We start from the raw sequence: 22,468 nt of genomic DNA, 5'->3' as shown, positions 1-22,468 counted from the left end.
TAAAGATTTACTGTATAGCATAGGGAACTATATTTGATATCTTATAATAACCTATAATGGAAAATAATGTGAAAAAGAATGTATATACATATATATGTGTATATATGTGAAACACTTTGCTGTACACCTGAAGTTAACACAACATTGTAAATCAACTATACTTCAATTTAAAAAGAAAAAGAGAAAAACATTACATAGCTAAGAAGTTGCCAAGTTAAGGTTTGAAACCCAAAAGCCTGACTGCTAAAGTCATGCATTAATCACTTTTCAGTTCTCACACTAGTGTAGAAATCACTAAGGATGGTACTTTGTAAGGGACAGGGAGGATTTATAAGACTTCACCATAACTCTAACACATAGTCTCAAGACTATCCATTTTTTATGCTGGCCAACCAACTTCTTGATATCTAATTGTTCTAAAATGTAGGTTTTATTATTATTCGGGTATAGTAAGGACAACAGATTTAGGAGATGACTGCCATTAAAAAGATAGTTCGGTATTTGTTTTTCTCCTTCTGAATTACTTCACCCTGTATGGTAGACTCTAGGTCCATCCACCTCAATACCGTATGCTAACACATATATATGGAATCTAAAAACAAAAATGGTTCTGAAGAACCTAGGGGCAGGACAGGAATAAAGACACAGATGTAGAGAATGGGCTTGAGGACACGGGGAGTGGGAAGGGTAAGCTGTGACGAAGAGAGAGAGTGGCATGGACACATATACACTACCAAATGTAAAATAGATAGCTAGTGGGAAGCAGCTGCATAGCACAGGGAGATCAGCTCAGTGCTTTGTGACCACCTAGAGGGGTGGGATAGGGAGGGTGGGAGGGAGAGGCAAGAGGGAGGGGATATGGGGATGTATGCATATGTATAGCTGATTCACTTTGTTATAAAGCAGAAACTAACACACCGTTGTAAGGCAATTATACTCCAATAAAGATGTTAAAAAAAAAAAAGATAGTCCATTATAGTTCCCAAAAGCAGGGGAGATTCCATGCCATGCAAGGCTACACAGGGAAGCACCAGTGTCAGTCAGGAGGCAGAGGAAGTGGAGGCGAGAGAGAGCTTGTATTGTGATTTCCATAGGAAGAAACAGGGAAGGCAGTCTAAGAAGTTTCAGGATTGACTAGTTTGAATACTTTCAGCAGCCTCTGGGGTGTAGGGTCTCTCTCTAGTTGTCTGATAACTGCCCCGAGGTGATTAGGGCTGGGGAATAGTGGCCCAGAGTGTAAGATCCCAATAAAGGAGGTGGTTTGGGTATGGACTCTGATAGGTTGGTTTGCATATGAAAGACAGCTCAGTGGTATCTCTAGAAATTGGCTAGCCCTGGGAGGGGCAGACCCTCCAGGGTCAGCAAGGCCCCAGATGGCAAAGTAACAGAAATACAGAAAATGAGATGACATGATTATTCAATAATCCATACTGCCAGGTAGCAGGAAACAAGAAATAGGGTATACACCCACAATGGGTCAATATCACCCCCAAGGAGGTGAAAATTAGTTCCAAGGAGTGGAGAGGATGGTGAAAAAAATGTTACTTTTTATGTATAAAGCACAGGACCACATATATTATATGAATAAATATACAGAATATATATGGTATTAAAACTTCATGGGTGGGGGACTGAGTGGGCCCCTTTGTGGCAAAAAGAGAGTGAAAATAAAATAAAAGTTGAGAAAAACTGGAATAAAGTATCCTAGATAATGAATGTAAATATTCTGTTAAGTGAAAAACAATCCATTATAATAATATATTATTAATGTACTAATATATTAATTAATATAAACTTTTTTCTGATTTATATATAAAGTCATATAAATTTGCTCAGCAAGTGTTTGTCCATAAGACCTGATCAACTCTGTGCTAAGAAAACCTAGTCTCCAACACCACAGAACTGAGAATCAGACTCTGAAGGGTGATGAGTGAAACTCCACTATTCTGTGCTTGGGCACCACCATTTCTCTAAAAGATTTCCTATCTTCTCCCTCTAAAATATCATTAATGTTATAAAGAAATCTTGTAAAATAGAGATTTGTGCTTTTAAGTGGCTGGGGGTGGAGGAGCAGCTCTGTACTCACCAAGAGTTTGCTGATCTTAGATTGGCTCAAGAGTATTTCTGGGTTAATTGTTCTTTCTCTTTTTTATAATTTCTGCTGCATCTGAGAGAATAAGGGAGGTAATCAGAAATGCAATGGGTAGTGCCCACTTTGGCAAAATGAAGTAAAATTGGCCTGATACAAAGAAGATTAGCATAGAACTTGCATAAGGATGACACAAATGTTTTTGAGACAATTCCATTTTTTCTTCTTTTTTTATTGAAAAAAAGACATGAGAAACTACCTTGGATAATGGAAATGTTTTACAACTATAAAAACTCATTAATCTGAACACAAGATCATTGTATTGAATATTAAACATGCTTTAATTTTTAAAATGAGTACTGTGAGAAGACTGAAACAATGATTTAACTCTGGGGTTTGCAGGGTTGACTGCCTTATATGTAACTAAGGTTGAACAAATAGAGCACTAAGCATAAGCTTATTGTACTTTATATAACAGATGAAACTGCATTGGAAAATCACATATTTATAAATTGAAGAGTTCATGAGAAAATGGAGGCCCAGAGATAAAACTGACTTTACAAATATTGCAACTGGGAGAAGAACAGCACTAGAGGGAAAAATATCCAAGAACATGCACGGATTGCTTACCGCATGCTAGGTACTGTATTGGCATTTCAAATTTCTTATTTCATTGATTGTTTATACCAACCCTATGAAGAACTCGCTACTAAAAATCCATTTTTACCTTTTGAACAATGACAGGTTAAGTGACCTACCCGAGGTTACAAAGCTAAAAATGGTAAAGCTAAATCTTGAGGCTCTATTTCTGATGTCAAAGTCTGTACTCTTGACAACCAAGGCATGTTACTTCCATTCAGTCATTGTAGGTTAGCTTAGGCTAGTTTAATTATGCATGATGAGCCATTAAAGGGCAACTTGAATCACATTGGCCACTCTACTTTTAAATATGTAAAAGTATAAATATGTGCTATAACAATAGCACAGCCAAACCTGATTATTTTAATCTCTTTAATTCGGTTAAATGGCAGAATTTTAATGGCTCAATATGGCCAGCAGGTGGCAATGGTATTCCATTAAGTCAATACAGCAACTTCAGGCAAATTAATGTACATATAAAATACAGAGCTGCAAAAAAGAGGGGAGGAGCTGATTGGGTTTACTGAGTCGTTCTTGTGTCTTGACCCTAGATTTTTATGGACTTGGCTTGTGGGGTATACATAATTTGTGAGTAGTTCACACACCTGTGCTAATTTAATTGCATTATGGGTGAGCTAAGCAGAGGAAGCAATAATGAACACATTGAAAAGAGAAGGTTCCAGTGAACACATTGAAAAGAGAAGGTTCCAAGCTGTCTAAGTGAGGGTAGAGATAGAAAAAAAAAAATTATTATTTGAGGGAAGTTTTGAAGCTTCCTTTACAGTGGTTGTGTGTTGGGTGTGTGAATATTTGTGTGTGTATGTATGTATATATGTATATGTATATATATATATATATATATATATATATATATATATATATATATAATTGATGTCATTGTTGTTACTGATGCACACATAAAACTCAACAGCATGTGTGGATCTGTGACAAAAAGGAATACTTTTGGACTTAAGCCAAATCTTTCTACCTCCAGAAAAGTAAAACCTATTCTGAAACTAACATGCAGCAAACAAGGGACATTTGCCTCCAGTGTTGCAAATGACATGTATTATGATCCATGTAGGGAACAGTTTCCTACAACCAGAATGCTGGACAGAGAAAAGCTTCCTGGGCAAAAGATATTTATTTTAGGTTTTGAAAGATAGTAGTAGTTTTCCAGGAAGACAAGGTAAGTATAAATATTTTAGGAAGAGGCACTAGCAACTAAAACAGGTATAGAGAAATCAAAAAACATGGTGTCTTCTTAAAGCATAAATAGTTTGGTAAAAGTGGGAATTTGTAGTATCCTAGGGGAATGAATCACGGAAGGCTTTTTGGCCATGCACGGATTTTGGATATTATCCTATAAGGATCTTTTAGATGAGTTTGTCCATTATGAAAATATGAGACTTAAAAAAAAAAGGTAATGGGGGCCTAATCTGAAAGTATCAAAAGGAGGTTATAGATTGAAGAGTTATTTGGGATGCATATAAGACTATTCTAGACAGATAAGCAATCACAATATACAGAAGAAAAAAAAAAAAAAAAGCCCAAACCAAAAAACAGCCTTGCCCTGAGTACCAGGGAATTGGGTCAATACAGGAAAACTGAACTGGAAGACTTGTTTTTTAATATAAATTTATTTATTTATTTATTTTTGGCTGCGTTGGGTCTTTGTTGCTTCGTGCAGGCTTTCTCTAGTTGCAATGAGCAGGGGTTACTCTTCGTTGCATTGTACGGGCTTCTCATTGCAGTGGCTTCTTTTGTTGCGAAGCACGGGCTCTAGGCACGCAGGCTTCAGTAGTTGTGGCACACGAGCTCAGTAGTTGTGGCTCGCGGTCTCTAGAGCACAGGCTCAGTACTTGTGGTGCACGGGCTTAGTTGCTCCGCGGCATGTGGGATCTTCCCACACTAGGGCTCGAACCCGTGTCCCCTGCATTGGCAGGAGGATTCTTCACCACTGTGCCACCACAGAAGTACATTGGAAGATTTTTAATAGAAAAACAGTGGCAACAGTTTCACATCATATTTTTCAGTGGAGGCTTGGGAGGAAACCCACTGTTCTCCAGGAGGTAATTGAATGTTCCCTTTTTCTATATTTCAGCTGAGAATTTTTTCACTATATTTTGGGCTATTATTTATCTTGGTCCTTGACAATATTCATTTTTGAGGTTATAGTGTATAGTCATTTCTCATTTTGTATTTTTGGTTTTTTTGAAATAAAAAGCATTTTAAAAACTTCTAATAGTTTGTTTTTTTAACCAAAATCAAGTCCTCAGAGACTATAGAAAAACTAAATGTACAATGGGATGGCAAGTTCTGTATATCTAGTACCGGCCTATGGATGTGTATGTAAACACACTATGCTTTCTATAAAAGATCAGGTGAAAACTGTGCCCATGGAGAAGGACTTTTGTGCAGCAGACACACATTCTAATTATTTCATCCTCATTGGCTTCTATACAACTCAAAGGAATGTAAGGAAGTGGGTGAAGGTGTAGGAAAGAAAAAAAGTGGTATGTATAGATGGAACTGATGTTAGCGAAAAAGTGCTTTATTACACATCAGGCAGTTTTTTGAGCTTGCTTAGTTCCCGATGGAAGGTTTTCACTGTAGGGGGCAATTGACCATAGGAATTGATCAGTGGGAAGCCTATGAATTGTAAAAAAACAACAACAAACGCTTTTGCAAGTCATTCTATGTGGATAAAATAGGTAAAAATCCTCACATTGGGGGCATTTATGAGGACCCACTGGCCTTACCTCTTTACCTCCCATTTCCCTTAATTGGTTTCACTCCTCAACTTCTTCTCTTTTCCTCTTAGGCAACGTGAAATAGACCTTTATACATGACAAGATTTCTTTTATATTTGTATTTGGGCAGGGAGAATGGGGAGAAATCATACTGAAAAGGGCAACTTATCATATCTCTTTTTTCCCCTGTTTATTAAAAAAATAAGAGTACAACTGAGGGACTTTTGCTGAGTGTGGCAGACACTTCACCACTGTAAAAGGGGCTCCAGCTGTAAAGGGTCTCCAGCCAATTTGATGGAGCAGCACTTCTCACCACAGCCACTTTCAGGTTGTCTTTTCCAAACAGACAGCTAAATTAGGAGTTAAGAGATGCCCACGTAGCTTTTTATGCTGCAAATGAAAGATGAAAGAGCCCTAACTCACAGGAAATATTAAAGAAAGAAAAACACCTAGGCGGAAAGCAGAGTAGCTAAATGACTTGCATTTGGGTTTTATTTTGCTGGTCAGTCCACAGGACTCAATATTTTGTTCATTCTAAATTCATTCTAAATTAAAGATATTTTTGTGAAAATTTCCCAAAATGGTTAAAATGAAACAGGTCTTTTTCTCTCCTAGGTAATTTTGGGAGACTGGTTGGAATTTGTGAAGCCATGTGTGAAAATCGCGTTTACATTCTCATGAATGTCTGCAGGTATGTGATGTTCTCATATATAAACATAGATCTACAAATCTCTTTTCAAAGGATAGGTAACCCTTTAGTAACATCAGCCATCTCTGTGGTTCAACGCTGACACCCTTCTGGGTACGGCTCAAAATGACGTCTTTCAAAAATTCATAGAAATAACTCTTTTATTTTGAGATTTTACTATCTTGTACTAGCTTTCATTTTCTTCAATATACTACTAACATATATGCAAAATCTTATCTTTTATATTACACAATTAACATTTCCATCACAAAAGTCACATTCTGTTTCCTTTTATAGTCCTCTTATTATTTGGGCAGTGTCTTGAAGTTGGTACAGGAATCAATGAATATTTATTAAATGAATGAAAGTAACAAAGCCCTAAAATTTATTGATAAGATTACATCTGTCTCTAGGAACTAAAAAATAGCAATAATTAAGAATAAACATTTCATAGTTCATAATCTGTACAAGACACTGTTTTATTAATTTATATAATCCTCATAAAACTTCATGAGATGTCATTATTAATATCTCAGTGTTACAGATAAGAACAGTGAGATGCAGAGATGTAATGTATTCAAGTTGACAGTGGCAGAGCAAGGATTTGAACCAATGCAGCCTTCAGGCTGTGCTCTTAATTACTATGCTATATATAGCTTTCCTGACAGACTATATTTATTATGTCTGTTGTAAGTGCTTTACATGCACTAATTCATTCGTACCATGAATTCTATTTGCAGAAGCTGGCTGTAAGCCATGATGGGGTATATTAGCACTTTCATTGGTCTTTAACAATACCAAACATAGGCTGAGGATTTCATACTTCTGTTGTTTTATTCTAATGCAGTGGTTATAAAAATGTGGATTGGAAAACCAAGGGGTCCCCAACGTCCTTTTAGCTCATCCATTTGCATAGTCAAAGCTCTTCTAGATAGCAAAGAAAGTGTTTCGTAATTTTTTTGTTCTTTTTCTCTTCACATATTTTATAAAATTTTTTTAAACACATGATATTCATTGTGGAAGAGATAAGAATCCCTGAGTGTAAAAACTACAGCAAATAAATGCAAAATTAAAAAAGAAATCATGGATTTGGGATTGGTTCACGATGGCAGAGTAGAAGGACGTGTGCTCACTCCCTCTTGTGAGAGCACCAGAATCACAACTAACTGCTGAACAGTCATCCACAGGAAGACACTGGAACTCACCAAAAAAGATACCCCACATCCAAAGACAAAGGAGAAGCCACAATTAGATGATAGGAGGGGTGTGATCAGAATAAAATCAAATCCCATAACTACTGGGTGGGCGACTCACAAACTAGAGAACACTTATACCACAGAAGTCCACCCACTGGAGTGAAGGTTCTGAGCCCCACGTCAGGTTTCCCAAGCTGGGGGCCCAGCAACGGGAGGAGGAATTCCCAAAGAATCAGACTTAGAAGGCTAGCAGGATTTGATTGCAGGACTTCTACAGGACTGGGGGAAACAGAGACTCCACTCTTGGAGGGCACACACAAAGTAGTGTGTGCACCAGGAACCAGGAGGAAGAAGCAGTGACCCCATAGGAGGCTGAACCAGACTTACCTGCTAGTCTTGGAGGGTCTCATGCAGAGGTGGGGTGTGCCTGTGGCTCACTGCAGGGACAAGGACACTGGCAGCAGAAGTTCTGGGAAGTACTCCTTGGCCTGAACCTCCCAGAGTCCACCATTAGCCCCACCAAAGAGCCAGTAGTCTCCAGTTCTGGGTCGCCTCAGGCCAAACAACCAACAGGGAGGGAACTCGGCCCCACCCGTCATCAGACAAGCAGATTAAACTTTTACTGAGCTCTGCCCACCAGAACAACACGCAGCTCTATCCACCACCAATCCCTCCCATCAGGAAGCTGACACAAGGCTCTGAGATAGCCTCATCCACCAGAGGGCAGACAGCAGAAGAAAAAAGAACTACAATTCTGCAGCCTGTGGAACAAAAACCACATTCACAGAAAGATAAACAAAATGCAAAGGCAGAGGACTATGTACCAGATGAGGGGAAAAGATAAAACCCCAGAAAAACAACTAAATGAAGTGGAGATAGGCAACGTTCCAGAAAAAGAATTCAGAATAATGATAGTGAAGATGATCCAGGACCTCAGAAAATGAATGCAAAGATCGAGAAGATGCAAGAAATGTTTAACAAAGACCTAGAAGAATTAAAGAACTAACACCTAGAAGAATTAAAGAACAAACAAACAGAGGTGAACAATACAATAACTGAAATGAAAAATACACGAGAAGGAATCAATAGCAGAATAACTGAGGCAGAAGAACGGATAAGTGACCTGGAAGACAGAATGGTGGAATTCACTGCCACAGAACAGAATAAAGAAAAAGAAAGAAAAGAAATGAAGACAGCCTTAAAGACCTCTGGGACAAGATTAAACGCACCAACATTCGCATTATAAGGGTCCCAGAAAGAGAAGAGAGAGAGAAAGGGCCTGAGAAAATATTTGAAGAGATTATAGTCGAAAACTTCTCTAATATGGGAAAGGAAATAGCCACCCAAGTCCAGGAAGTGCAGAGAGTCCCAGGCAGGATAAACCCAAGGAGAAACACGCCAAGATACATAGTAATCAAATTGAGAAAAATTAAAGAAAAAGAAAAATTATTAAAAGCAACAAGAGAAGAACAACAAATAACATACAAGGGAACTCCCATAAGGTTAACAGCTGAATTCTCAGCAGAAACTCTACAAGCCAGAAGGGAGTGGAACGATTATTATAAAGTGATGAAAGGGAACAACCTACAACCAAGATTACTCTGCCCGGCAAGGATCTCATTCAGATTTGATGGAGAAATCAAAAGCTTTACAGACAAGCAAAAGCTAAGAAAATTCAGCACCACCAAACCAGCTCTACAACAAATGCTAAAGGAACTTCTCTAGACAGGAAATACAAGAGAAAAAACGACCTACAAAAACAAACCCAAAACAATTAAGAAATGGTAATAGGAACATACATATTGATAATTACCTTAAATGTGAATGGATTAAATGCTCCAACCAAAAGACACAAGCTCACAGAATGGATACAAAAACAAGACCTGTATATATGCTGTCTACAAGAGACCCACTTCAGACCTAGGGTAACATACAGACTGAAAGTGAAGGGATGGAAAATGATGTACCATGCAAATGGAAATCAAAAGAAAGCTGGAGTAGCAATACTCATATCAGATAAAATAGACTTTAAAATAAAAAAATGTTACAAGAGACAAGGAAGGATACTACATAATGATCAAGGGATCAGTCCAAGAAGAAGATATAACAATTATAAATATATATGTACCCAACATAGGAGCACTGCAATACATAAGGCAAAAGCTAACACCTATAAAAGAGGAAATTGACAGTAACACAATAATAGAGGGGGACTTTGACACCTCACTTAAACCAATGGACAGATCATCCAGACAGAAAATTAATAAGGAAACACAAGCTTTAAATGACACAATAGACCAGATAGATTTAATTGATATTTATAGGACATTCCATCCGAAAACAGCAGATTACACTTTCTTCTCAAGTGCAAACGGAACATTCTCCAGGATAGATCACATCTTGGGTCACAAATCAAGCCTCGGTAAATTGAAGAAAATTGAAATCATATCAAGCATCTTCCAACCACAACGCTATAAGATTAGAAATCAATTACAGGGAAGAAAATGTAAAAAACACAAACACATGGAGGCTAACCCAGAGATCACTAAAGAAATCAGAGGAAATCAAAAAATACCTAGAGACAAATGACAATGAAATCACGACGATCCAAAACCTATGAGATGCAGCAAAAGCAGTTCTAAGAGGGAAGGTTATAGCTATACAAGCCTACCTCAAGAAACAGGAAAAATCTCAAATAAACACTCTAACCTTACACCTAAAGGAACTAGAGAAAGAAGAACAAACAAAACCCAAAGTTAGTAGAAGGAAAGAAATCATAAAGATCAGAGCAGAAATAAATGAAACAGAAACAAAGAAAACAATAGCAAAGATCAATAAAACTAAAAGCTGGTTCTTTGAGAAGATAACAAAATTGATAAACCTTCAGCCAGACACATCAAGAAAAAGAGGGTGAACACTCAAATCAATAAAATTAGAAATGAAAAATGAGAAGTTACAACAGACATCGCAGAAATACAAAGCATCATAAGAGACTACTACAAGCAACTCTATTCCAATAAAATGGACAACCTGGAAGAAAAGGACAAATTCTTAGAATGGTATAAGCTTCCAAGACTGAACAAGGAAGAAATAGAAAATATGAACAGACCAATCACAAGTAATGAAATTCAAACTGTAATTAAAAATCTTCCAGCAAACAAAACTCTAGGCCCAGACGGCTTCACAGGTGAATGCTATCAACATTTAGAGAAGAGCTAACAACCAGCCTTCTCAAACTCTTCCAAAAAATTGCAGAGGAAGTCACACTCCCAAACTCATTCTACGAGGCCACCATCACCCTGATACCAAAACCAGACATAGATACTAGAAAAAAGAAAATTACATACCAATATCACTGATTAATATAGATGCAAAAATCCTCAACAAAATACTAGCAAACAGAATCCAACAACACACTAAAAGGATCATACACTATGATCAAGTGGGATTTATCCCAGGGATGTAAGGATTCTTCAATATACACAAATCAATCAGTGTGATACACCATATGAACAAATATGATCATCTCAGTAGATGCAGAAAAAGCTTTTGACAAAATTCAACACCCATTTATGATAAAAAAAACTCTCCAGGAAGTAGACATATAGGGAAGCCACCTCAACATAAAAAAGGCCATATACGACAAACCCACAGCAAACATCATTCTCAGTGGTGAAAAACTGAAAGCATTTCCTCTAAGATCAGGAACAAGACAAGGATGTCCACTCTCGCCACGGCAATCAGAGAATAAAAAGAAATAAAAGGAATACAGATTGGAAAAGAAGTAAAACTGCCACTGTTTGCAGATGACATGATACTATACATAGATAATCTTAAAGATGCCACCAGAAAACTACTAGAGCTAATCAATGAATTTGGTAAAGTAGCAGAAAGATCAGAAAGAGAAATTAAGGCAACAGTCCCAATCACCATTGCAACAAAAAGAATAAAATACCTAGGAATAAACCTACCTAAGGAGGTAAAAGACCTGTACTCAGAAAACTAAAAGACACTGATGTAAGAAATCAACGATGACACAAACCGATGGAGAGACATACAAGTTCTTGGATGGGAGGTATCAATATTGTGAAAATGACTCTACTACCCAAAGCAATCTACAGATTCAATGCAATCCCTATCAAATTACCAGTGGCATTTTTTACAGAACTAGAACAAAAAATCTTAAAATTTGTATGGAGACACAAGAGACCCCGAATAGCCAAAGCAATCTTGAGGGGAAAAAACGGAGCTGGAGGAATCCGACTCCCTGACTTTAGACTATACTACAAAGCTACAGTAATCAAGACAATATGGTACTGGTACAAAAACAGAAATATAGATCAATGGAACAGGATAGAAAGCCCAGAGATAAACCCATGCACCTATGGTCAAGTAATCTATGACAAAGGAGGCAAGGATATGCAATGGAGAAAAGACATCTCTTCAGTAAGTGGTGCTGGGAAAACTGGACAGCTACATGTAAAAGAATAAAATTAGAACACTCCCTAACACCATACACAAAAATGAACTCAAAATGATTAAAGACCTAAATGTAAGAACAGACACTATAAAACTCTTAGAGGAAAACATAGGAAGAACATTCTTTGAGATAAATCACAGTAAGATCCTTTTTGACCCACCTCCTAGAGTAATGGAAATAAACAAAATAAAGAAATGGGGCCTAATGAAACTTAAAAGATTTTGCACAGCAAAGGAAACTGTAAAAAGACGAAAAGACAACCCTCAGAATGGGAGAAAATATTTGCAAATGAAGCAACTGACAAAGGATTAATTTCCAAAATATCTAAACAGCTCATGCAGGTCAATATTAAAAAAACAATCAACCCAATCCAAAAATGGGCAGAAGACCTAAACAGACATTTCTCCAAAGAAGACATGCAGATGGCCAAAAGGCACATGAAAAGCTGCTCAACATCACTAATTATTAGAGAAATGCAAGTCAAAACTACATTGAGTTATCACCTCACACCGGTTAGAATGGGCATCATCAGAAAATCTACAAACAACAAATGCCAGAGAGGATGTGGAGAAAAGGGAACCCTCTTGCACTGTTGGTGGGAATGTAAATTGATACAGCCACTATGGAGAACAGTATGGAGGTTCCTTAAAAAACTAAAAATAGAATTATCATATGACCCAGCAATCCCACTACTGGACATATACCCAGAGAAAACCATAATTCAAAAAGACACATGCACCCCTATGTTCATTGCAGCACTATTTACAATAGCCACGTCATGGAAGCAACCTAAATGCCCATCGACAGAGGAACGGATAAAGAAGAAGTGGTACATATATACAATGGAATATTACTTAGCCATAAAAAGGAACAAAATTGGGTCATTTGTAGAGACGTGGATGGACTTAGGGACTGTCATACAGAGTGAAGTAAGTCAGAAAGAGAAAAAGAAATATCGTATATTAACACATATATGTGGACTCCAGAAAAATGGTACAGATGAAGTGTTTTGCAAGGCAGAAATAGAGACACAAATGTAGAGAACAAACATATGGATACCAAAGGGGGAAAGCGGCGGGTGGGGAGTGGTGGGATGAATTGGGAGATTGGGATTGACATCTATATACTAACATGTATATGTATCTATTTTACTAATATGTAAACTAGATAGCTAATTGAGAAAAGAAATCATGCATCTGCTCCTTAAATCCATTAATTTTAAGGAGAAGGGGTTTTGAGGTCACCCATATCCCACCGAACTGGGTCTATTAACTACTGGACCATCTTAAATTCCTTATTAAAGATGTAACAAGCAATGATTATTCCACAAATTTTAAGAATGGTTCTTTACTCTCTAACTTCTGTTAATGGGATGCCAATACTTTCAGTGTATGTACATTTTATTTTTTACCATTTCCAGTAAAGCTGCTCTTTCCTCTAATCCATACCAAAGTTATGTTAAGGTAATGCTAAAATAAGCACTAGTTGTTCCTAATTCTATAAAGACAACCAACAAATTCTTATATATTAATTTTACATCCCCATGTGATTCCCTAATTGAACTTCTAGTGAAAAATACCAGGAATGAAAATGTTCTAGTAAAAAATACATAATTCCATAAGCCTTGCCATTCACACAAATGCTTAATTCCTAGGCTATGTAAGTTTCATTCAGTCTGCAGTTAGCTGTTCAATCGTTTCCTAGGACCAGTATAAAAGTCATTACTTATTTTAAGATACTCTTACAGAGAGGCATCATTATATTCCATTGAAATCAGTATATTAGTTATCTTACAACTAGTTCCAAATTTGGGCTCTGGTTTTTTGTTTTTAACGTGAATAAGTTTGTGTCCTTCAAATATGGTATTACTATTACATGTACTATATGTAACTATCCTACACATAAACATCAGACTTTGTAGACATATATCCACTATTAAGTTAAAGGGTGGCATCTTTATGATATATACTAATCTCAAAGCATATTCTTCTCAATTAAACATCATTAGAATTTTTGATAACAGTCAAAGCAAATAATTAATAATAAAACTTTTTAATCTACTGTATATGCATCACCTTCCTTGAAATTTCTGGGTTAGACCTAGATTCAGTGACATATACTATCTCTTCTATTACACTTCTATAATATTCCTTAGGCAAAATTGTCTGCCAATTACAGAATAGAAAAAGTGTGGTGGGAAGACTCTAAAAATGACCCCCAATGACCCTGCCTCCTGGTATTGGGCATCTTTGTGTAATCCCCTGCCTTTGAGTGTAGGTTTGACCTGTGACTTGCTTCTAACCAGTAGAACACAGCAGAGGGGATGAAGTGTCATTTCCATGATTAGGTACATAAGATTATAACTTCCCTTTTGCTAGAAAATTGTCTCAATTGCATAGTCAGTTTGCACAGTTTAACAAAGTAAGCAGCTGTGTGTAGATACCCATGTGTTAATGAATTGAGGGCATCCTTTGGGCAATAGCCAGCAAGTGGCTGAAGCTCTCAATCTAACAATATTCAGTGAACTGAATTCTGTCAACAAGCATATGACTATGAAAGCAGATCCTTTCCCAGTTGGGTTTTCAGATAAAAACCCAGTCATGGCCGGCACCTTGTTTGCCACTTTCAGATGAGACCTCGAAGCAAAGAACCCAGATGAGCTGTAGCCAGACTACTGACCCACAGAAACTGTGACATAATAGATGTGTGCTGTTTTAAGCCTCTAATTTAATGGTATTATTGTACCATGATATTATTATACCAATGTTATAATGCAGCATCAGAAAATTAATATAGTAACTCGGGCACCTGTTCTCTTTGAAGCCAGAAACAGAATTAGGGCTTTGATTCCAAGAGGTGCTCCTCTTCTTAAAAGTAAAAAAATAAATAAATTACATGAAAATATGAGAATGAACCTAGAATGCCGAGAAAATAAGTGGCACTGAGGATTACAAAAATATGAAATCCAGTTGTATACTGTACAATAAGTAGAATACTGGTCCTTGCAAAACAGTTTCATACTTAACTAATGCTGAAAGAAAAAATATTTATGATCATGACCAAGAGCCTGGTTATACCAGCCTCTTATGAACCCACTTATTTTTCAATTTAAATATTCACTTATATATTTTTCATACATTTAAAATTGCCAGTTGACCAGTAAAAAATATTAATCCATGGTTTCTCTTTGAATAAGTGAAATTGTCTTAATAGAAGAATTTGTCACATTTTATCTTCAGATTCACAGCTACCTTTACTTTCTCTATGCTGATTTTTATTTCACTGTTACTTTTTTTCTAATGATAATCTTGATGTTAGAATGGTTATATTTTTCTGAGAACTATAAGTTTCAGTGTGAAGTTAGCAGCATTATATGTTGCCTTTTAAATTCTATGCCTATGTATATAGAGTATTTCATCTTGGCCTTTTAAAAAAATCACTACTTTAGCTCACACATGAAGCAAAAAGAGAGACCATGCCCATGAAAATTATACCAATGCTTTTCAGCACAATAAGTCAACAATAGAATTAAAATAAAATAAAATAATTATTTGAGACAATACATTTTATGCATCAAACGTGGACTCCTACAGAGCTGATCTTTAGGTGTATCTTATGAAAAGCTATAGAATGAATTCCTCCAGGATTACTTTTAAAGGAAGAAATTAAATTGTCCATGCAACACCATTATGTATGCAAGAAAAAATATTCATAGATGCATGATAAACATTTTAATTGGATTACACTTTTATAGCTAGAACTGAAATATAATTTTATGTCACAAGCATTCAGGCATATTTTATCAATTTTCTGTTCTTTTACCCATATGAAATGTGTGATATATGATATAAATATACACACACTTTGTATAGGAGTTACATTTTTGAAGGGTAAAAACAAAAAAAGCCAGAGAAAATGTCAATAGAAGATGCTTGTCTTTATCTTAATGCTGTGTTTTAAACTAAGAGAATATTCACTATAACTACATATTTGCCATCCTTGCTCAGGCTGATGATACTATTTTGAATTCGAAAAACATTATCAAGACTTGCTCAAAATGAACTACCAAGTAACTATAGTTCTTTCGTGACTTCAGAAAACAGAACACCCTGTCTACCATGACTGACTGATCTAGGACTATGGAAACAAACTATAGGGAAAGTCCATTAACTGAAGTACCTCTTTGAAAACTGGAGAAGGAAGATGATCATTGTCAGACTCTAACCCTGATAGGGGAAATATAATTACTAAAACTTCATACATAGGAATGCTAAGTTAGTTTTGTCTCTCTGGGATATTGGGATAAAACAATGAGTTAATTCTTCTACCATTCCTGAACAAAGGTCTTAGAAGAGTAGCTGGAAATGGTTGATGAGATATTAGTAGAAAGGATGAATATTAAAATGTCTTGAAATAATACACTGTATACTGAGTGTGTCGGAAGTTTAAAGCTTTGAAAAGCAGAAGGAAAAGATCTTCTGGAGAGACAGCCGTGGTGATAGGAGTGATGTTGGTAGGATTGTCAGGGTGACGGCTGATGGTGGGCAGAAAGGGTGTTTTGCTCTGGAGTGTTTGGAAGGGCACAAATGTGTGGAATATGTACACATCAAATATTCTATTCAGTAGTCTTTTGTAAATATTATTACTGTTTGGATTCTTTATACATTATAAGCCTGACTGAGCAGAATAAAATGCTCTCAAATATCAATTTTCCACACCCATGAATAGCCTAGCTGTTTAAGTCATGAGACATTAACATGACACAAACAAATCACAAGGATAGAGCACCCTATGTGCAAGGCACACACCTAGCAAGAAATGTCACCTTGTAAACTCAAAACTGCATAAACATAATACCTGGAGACACACATATACACAAATGCTTAAAACTGCATGTATAACTCTGTGTCTCAAAAAGATGTAGCCCAAAAGTTTAGATGTTCGTATTAACAGAGCACTTAAAAAAAAACACAAAACAAAAATAAACTCTATATTGCTTGTTGTAAGAAGTTTTTGTTTACATTGATTTTTTTTTTTTTTTGTAAAACAAGATGAAATCTCAAAAAAGCAAAGATTTGGAATGATTAATAAAGCAGCTTGCATGATTTGATGATGCACATATAATCACGGTATTTGAGAAGTCAGTTCCTCTTAATATGACCTCCATATAGAAACAGCAACTCCAAGTTTTTCTCCCCTTTTGTAGGATATGGGTAAGTGAGTGTGTGTGGGAATGTGTTTTATTCATTGTGCATCTCTGGAGAAAATCAGGTCACCTTCAATGATCTTATCAGTCAAAGAAAATAGGACTGCTTCACAGAGCTATTAAAATGGAAGAGAATTAAAATGTATAAAAAGCTTTCAGATGCCAGGATCAAAGGGAAGAAGGTCACAGACTAGTCAGGGATTGTTGCCTTTGCTGAAATTCATGATTTTGATTAACATGAAGTTGTAAATGGCTATAACATTGTAAGCAGTTGTAATAAAATAAAGTGGGAAACAAAGGCCAAGGACATTACAGAAACATGGAGGAAAGCATCAAAAGAATACTTCTAACAAGTGGAAAAAATAAACAACTAGACGAGAATTATAATAATATGCTTTTCGGTAATTTATTTATGATTCACAAAATGCTTTAGCATATACCAGGGAATTTAACCCTCACAAGTGAGGTAAGTGTTGTTACACATACTTCACTGAGATGGAGATGAAGTTGAAGATAGTTATAAATTTGTGCAAGTTCAAAGAACTAGTAGGCAGCAGACTACTGTTTTCTTCCATGTCTCTAAAAACAACCGATAGAACACTGTAAAATCTCCATAAATATTTGTTAAATGAATAAGCTTGCGTTTAAGCCTATTTTTCCTAATTCCAAATCTAATGTTCTTTCCAATCAGCTGACTTCCTTAATAAGTGGTGAATTTATGCAAAACCATTTCTATTTTATTTGAAACATTGCTGAGAGAGAAGTAAATGAAATATTTACGAGGAGTCTGTTTTTAAAATAGAAAAAACAGGAGTGGTATCTTAGGATGACAGTGTCAGAGCAGGATGGAAAAAAACCGATTCACCTATTTTTTTTGTTTTGTTTTTGGTTTTTTTGGCCGTGTTGGGTCTTCGTTGCTCCGCGCAGGCTTTCTCTAGTTGTGGCGAGCGGGGGCTACTCTTCGTTGCGGTGCACAGGCTTCTCATTGCGGATTCACCAAGTTTGACTGAGACTAATAAGAATACCATAATACTATCACTCAACAGATTATGTCTTAACTACATGTAAAAGATTTGAGCACTTCTTATGAGTTAACACAGAGAAATGGAAAGATAAGTATTATACATATCCATAGTCACTTCTCCTAGTTTTACCAACTATTAATGTTTTGCCACATTTGTGCTTTCTTGCTCTCTCTTTTTTGCATGTTCTCTCTGTGTCTTTCTTTCCTTTTTTTTTTTTTTTGCTAAACCATTTGAAATCAAGTTTGGGACCTCCAGTTTGTGCCCAGGATGTACAAAGCTGGAAAGTATTATGCCAACTCAAGAAAAAATAGCTAGACAAATTACGAATTCACAACTTTTCTTGAACCAGAAAGCTGAGGTTGCAGGAAGCCTAGCCTAAAATCTAAAGAAAGACGTGCCTATAAGGAGACAGGATAAACTAGCACTTGTTTGCTTGGTAACAGATTGGTAAGGAAGAGCGTGGGCCTGGTGCTGCAGATAGAATAGAAATTCTCTCACTTTCAGGCCCTTGTTGTAGAAACTTGAGGCCAGAGATACAAGGGAACAGCAGCCACCATAGCAAAGGCAAGAAATCTCACTCACACACTTACATTCCCTTCCCCTATCTCTCCTATAGAAGCAAAGCTTTAAACTGTAGGGAGAAGTGCCTTCAGGAAGGGATGAAAACCCATTGCAGCTGGGGATAGGAAACAAAACCAAACCTCTATACCTTTCCCAGAGTTATAGCTCGGAGGAGGGCAGGAAGACTGAGACAGCCACATCCCTGAAATCCAGGGACATAGTGTTTGCCTAAAACTGAGACTTAATCAGAGCAGGAGTGACCCTCCCACCACTGTATCCCCAAAGCTGCAAAGAGTTGAGTGAAGTCTAACAGTGGATTCAACTTCGGGAGTCTCAAAAAACATGTGGGTAGAGACTCTCTGAGGTACAGTGCAAAGAGAAGACCCCAAAGATGAGGATGGAACAGACATTGAGAAAAACCCTCTGGCAAACCAATCCTCACCCTAAACACAGTTATCCCCAAAAGGAGTTGAAGCCAGTGGTACACTGATGGTCATCACAGCAAATCTAAACCGGCACTACTCCTAACTAGATTGACTCAAATTCCTACACTAATGGCCTACCAGAAGCAAAAACATGCCGCTTCCAGATATAGATACGATATAGTTTCTGTTGTTCTACCTAAGATGTCCAGCTTTCAACAAAAAAATTATGAAGTATGTGAGAAAACACAAAAAAAATATAGGCTTCCCCCTCTACGCGGAAGCAGCGTGTTCTTATGAAACCTTTCGTAAGCTAAGGTGGTATAAAGTGAAGAAGCAGTTACCTTAGAACACATCTTGCTAACACATGCATGAAATAAATTGATATAGAGCAGAGATGTTCACCAACACAGTTCAACTCTGTGGTGGCTTGATGCTAAGATTCTGAGTGTAGTCCCCAGGAGAGGAGGTTGACGGTGCCACTCTCACTGTTTGGGGTGCACCCTGCCTCTATAAAGCTGAACTCTGTTTTTGCTGTTCACCTTTTTTTTTTTTTTTTTTTTTTTTTTTTGATAAAAGCAAAAATCCTGTTCTGATTTCTTTCAGTTAGCGAAAACAGGCACTAATGTAGGTTTTTTGTAAAATTCAAATGGCATAAAGCGAATTTCCTAGAAGTGGGGGGTTACCTGTACAACCAAGGGACAAAGCAGTCAGCAGAACCAGGATAAGATATGACACAGATATTGAAGCTATCACAAAGAGAACTTAAAATAACTATGATTAATATATTAAAGCTCTGATGGAAAACATTATATGCAACATCAGCTGGGTGCTTTCTACAGATGGATGGAGAAAATCAATTGGATATGTTAGCAATGGAAAATACAGCAGCAGTGATGAAGAAAGCCTTCAACAGTCTCATTGGCAGACTCGACACACCTGAAGAAAGAAAGCTGAAAGAGCTGGGAACTACCATGGATGGGTTCCATCGTTCTTTTGAATACATTCAGGACTATGTCAACATTTACGGTCTGAAGATTTGGCAGGAAGAAGTATCTCGTGTTATAAATTACAATGTGGAACAAGAGTGTAATAACTTCTTAAGAACAAAGATTCAAGACTGGCAAAGTATGTACCAGTCCGTGTGTGTACTAGTCCACTCATATTCCAATACCAAAGTTTACCCCTGTGGACGAGTCCATAACATTTATTGGTCGACTCTGCAGAGAAATCTTGCAGATCACACACCCAAAGTAGGTGTATCTGAATTCCACTGGAGAGCTTTTTTTTTTTTTTTTTTTTTAATTTAAAAAGTTTTAATAAACCAGAGAGTCCACAGACCCAAGTGAGTAAAATGTTAGCTGGAAAGCAAGAGAAGCATAGACTAAAATAAGAGGTGGCTGAATAGACCTTCTAATTGTTTTCGTCTATATGTCTTTGGACTGGGGTCTCCTCAGTCACACTGAGGAAAATATGCAGCCTCAGAGAAACTGAAGTTAATAAACCCATTAGAAAGGCTCCAATTGTGGCAGGAACAAGGGTGTGATCTAAGTAGATATGATATATGTTTAGAGACACTGTCCATGGCATTCAAAGTCCAGTGGAATTGAAGATAAGTCAATAGAAATCTTTAAACGAAAACACAGAGAGAAAAATGAGTGAACAAAGCAGAACAGAGGCTCCAGGAGCTGTCATACAATATCAAACTGTCTAACACATGTGTAATTGGAATTCCAGAAGAAGAACATGAGACCAGGGCAGAAGGAACACCAATCAAGATTAAAAATATGCAGGTAAGTTATAATCAAGCAGAAAAGACAAACAGAAAATCTGAAAGACAAACAAAGAGAAAGGACACATACACACAGGAAAACAAATACAAAAAGTACAGAAATATTCCTTCAGAAGTCATGCAGGTGAGAAGAAAATGGAGTGATATCTTTAAAGCACTGAAAAAAAAATCTGCCCACAATTCTATAACCAGTGAAAATATCTTTCACAAATGAAGGAGATGTTATGATTTTCTTTAGACAAAATACAGAGTATATTGTCAGCAGACCTGCAGTAAAAGATATATTAAAGAAAGCTCTTCAGGCAGAAGGAATGTGATGCTAGACAGAATCTAGACAGTAAAATTGTGTGCTAAAAATAGAATAAACAAAGGTAAATATACAATTCAATTTTTAAAAATTGTTTTGACAGTAAGTTGCAAAATATCACATTTCATCTCTATATACCCCAGCATTTATTTCCAAAGAAAAGGGTATTATCCTTCAATAATCATGATGATATTAGCACAATTGAGAAATTTAATATAGATACATTTCACTATAGCCTATATTAAAATTTATCCAACTGGCCAAAAACATATATCCTTTGTATCTGCTTTTGTTTCTCAGGATCAAATCAAGACTGCATTTTCAATATAATCTCTTTAGTTTTTTAATCTGGAACAGTTCTCCAAAGTTTTCTTTTGTCACATTAATGTTTTTGAAGATCCTGGGCTGTGGAGACAGTTTCCCAGTCTGAACTGTATGGTTGTTTCCGCAAGATTAGATTCAGGTAAAACATTCTTGGCAAGACTATCACATGTGTGACGTTCCTTACTTCCTATTGTATCAGGGAGCATATTATATCAGTCTCTTTATGGGTGACGCTGTTTGATCACTTGGCTAGAGTGGATTGTGCACATCTTGCCACTGTGGAAGTCTCTTCCTCTGTAATGAAGAAGTAATCTGTGTACTGATAATTTGAGATCATGCATAGTACATTTTATTCCCTAATAAATTATAAACATTCTAACTCCCATCAAAGCTAAACATCTATAAATTTGCTACTATACTCATTGCTTCTATTTCCACACTCCTCATTCACTGAATTCAGTTTTACTCTTTATACTTTTAAAAATTATCCATTTACTTGACCACTCAATGGTCATATGTGGTTGTCTCCCCTGAAAACACTCTTTTTCTTTGCTTTTTGTGATAACACACTCTCTAGTTTGCTTCATATCTTTGTGGTTACTACTTCTTCACCTTTGCATGGTAAATATTCTCTATCAGCCACTCTTTTGATAACCAGCTTGAATAAAGTTGTCTCTAGTCTGGTCATGGTGCCTCTGCTCTCATCTATGCTTACCATATTTTATTCATACTTATGGCATGATGATTGCCAGATTCACCCTGGCTGTAACTCATCCCTATTCTTTTTGTTCCATGGATATTTATTTTTGTACTCAACACTTCTACAGGAATAATAAACTTACCTAGAAGAAGGAACTCATGGTCAAAACCCAGATCCGGTTATCTTCCCTCTTTACTTCAGAAATGGCATCATGATTGAACCAAATGTTCATTAGACACCTGGGAGTCCTCCTTAACATCTTCCTCTCACCTCTCTACATAACACA

At 36.6% G+C, this 22,468-nt stretch overlaps 1 non-coding gene across 1 annotated transcript; it reads left to right on the top strand.

Moving 5' to 3' along the window:
* The first annotated feature begins 2,206 nt into the window (after positions 1–2,206).
* Positions 2,207–2,311, top strand: LOC132375470 (U6 spliceosomal RNA). Its single transcript, XR_009506020.1, has one exon. It is a non-coding gene; the product is annotated as a U6 spliceosomal RNA (small nuclear RNA).
* The last annotated feature ends 20,157 nt before the right edge of the window (positions 2,312–22,468 follow it).

Source organism: Balaenoptera ricei, chromosome 11, assembly GCF_028023285.1.
Source record: "Balaenoptera ricei isolate mBalRic1 chromosome 11, mBalRic1.hap2, whole genome shotgun sequence".
NCBI classification, from domain to species: Eukaryota; Metazoa; Chordata; class Mammalia; order Artiodactyla; family Balaenopteridae; genus Balaenoptera; species Balaenoptera ricei.
Note: the sequence above shows the minus strand (reverse complement) of the source record. Positions and strands in the feature narration are given on the sequence as shown.